A 2,260-nucleotide genomic window follows, 5' to 3' on the forward strand; every position below is an offset into this window, starting at 1 on the left:
TATATGTTTAATCTATATACATACTCTACATATATGAATACATCCAATGCTTTAATTTGTAATTAAATGCTTTATTTTTCAAACAATGTGAGGTAATATCAGGTTACTTAAACACTAATAATGTAAAGGCAGGGGATTGACACGCTGCACAGCTATAAAGCATCATGGGGTCAGGCTCTTGTACACATTGCATGTGGTACCTCCGGTCACATATGTCACACTGAATCTGTAACAACAAAGTTAATAATGATTCCAAGATATTCAGGGTGAATATCTGAGATACAGTAAAACAGCTAGCTGTGATACATATACTGTGTGTATATCCTCTGAAGAAAGATGTACCATGCATGAATGAGGCCTTAGAATGATCAGAGCACTGAGATGTTTTGTTTTGAAGAAATTATTTTTTTTTCCTCCTGTTTTGAAACAGTCAGGAAGACAAGGAAGATGCCTGTATTTTTGTTCCTTTTTATTTTGTAAGGCTATGATAGTGTTTAAAGTCAGCACTGTTTTGTGCTTGTGATGTGGCATTTAGGGGAAAATGACCTGAACGCTCCCACAATAAATGAAAATGAACTGTACTCCTTGTTGCTGATATTCATCTGTTGCATGTTGCTCCTCTCTGCTCCTTCACTGGGCCGTAGCAAAAATGAGCAAAAACATAGGTGTCATCCCTGTCTGTTCTAAAACAGGCGCCCATCTCATACAAAACAATCGCCTACTTATGCATGGTCAACACAATAACTTTTAAAACTGATACAATAAAAATAATAAAGAAAAGGGAATTATACTACAAGCATTGTCGCTCTTTACAGTTTACCTGTAGCTCAGTGGTAGAGCATTGCGTTAGAAGCGCAAAAGGTTGTGGGTTCAATTCCCAGGGAAAAAAATTTAAGCCAAAAAAAAAAATAATATCCTTAATACAAAATAATCTGCTAAATGCAAAAATGTAAATGTATTCTGGCACAAATCTCTAGCCTTTTAATACTGATAGAATAATAATAATAGTAGTAACAACAGAAAAGGTAAAGAGATAAAAAGCCAATAAAATGTTGTAAAAGTATCTCGACTAGCTTTGAAAGAACAATTGTAAAGGAACGGGACGCTAACACCTATGGGTCCTCTCAACACAACATATCCGCACTTTTAAAAGATGCACACGCGCAGAAGAAGCCAATCCACTTCTTCAGTCAATTATGAGCAGGAACCTGGAGTAATGGAAAGAGAGCAACTGGACACAGAGAAGAGAGACAATGCACAAAAAAAAAAACCCACACAATTTCCCACCATTATTTTAAAAATAGAAAGTACAAATGTTAAAATTAAAACTTTTAAAAAATTAATAAATAAATGCCAGTTAAATATTGTAAAAGTTACTGTTCATGTTAAAACTGAAGGAAGGAAGGAAGGAAGGAAGGACGGAAGGACGGAAGGAAGGAAGGAAGGAAAGACAGAAAGAAAGAAAGAAATAAAAAAATCAAACAACTATAAATATTTATATATGTGTGTGTGTTGATGTAAAGAAATCTTTTTTGAACAGACGCGCTCATTCAATGAGCACGGGCGCCATGAACCTGCACGCTGTTTGCGTACCCAATTTTGAGTTCAAGCCAAACAGTGACAACAGCGCCCACTAGGGTCACAGAATACGATGGTCACAGAATTTGGTGTAACACCGGCAATAACCGAGCAAGAAGTTAAAGGATAGTTCTCAAGGAGTTTGTATGATCCTTTTACTGAATATTTTCGGGTTAAAGTACATTCATACGCAGTCGCTTTCGCAATAATGCACTAAAAAAAAGTAATCTTACAGTGCTACTTCATCTGTATCTGATTTTGAATGAGCAGAAATCTGTAAGAAATGCATCAATCTGTAGATAAAATAACTGACGAAAATGTACTGTTATTTTCATCACAAACAAAATTTGCACAGGAGAAAGCAGCAATTATATACAATGCTGACAATGATATTAGTTTGGCGTGTGGTAGGAAAAAAAAGTTTGCACACAATAGCCTAAGCCACTTTGAAACTCTCATGTTATTTTATTTATTTAATTTTTTATTTTAACATAGGCTCGTTATTAACATAACATTGAAATACAAACATACTGAAATACTTTATCCACGGAGGAAGGCGGAGCGGTGTTCAGTGAGCGCGGAGCGGAGTGATTATTAAAGGGTACATAACATACACATTTTCACCTAATCTCATGTTAATCTTGAGTACCTATAGAGTAGTACTGCATCCTTCATATCTCCA

The sequence above is a fragment of the Cyprinus carpio genome, chromosome B22 (genome assembly GCF_018340385.1).
Source record: "Cyprinus carpio isolate SPL01 chromosome B22, ASM1834038v1, whole genome shotgun sequence".
NCBI classification, from domain to species: domain Eukaryota; kingdom Metazoa; phylum Chordata; class Actinopteri; order Cypriniformes; family Cyprinidae; genus Cyprinus; species Cyprinus carpio.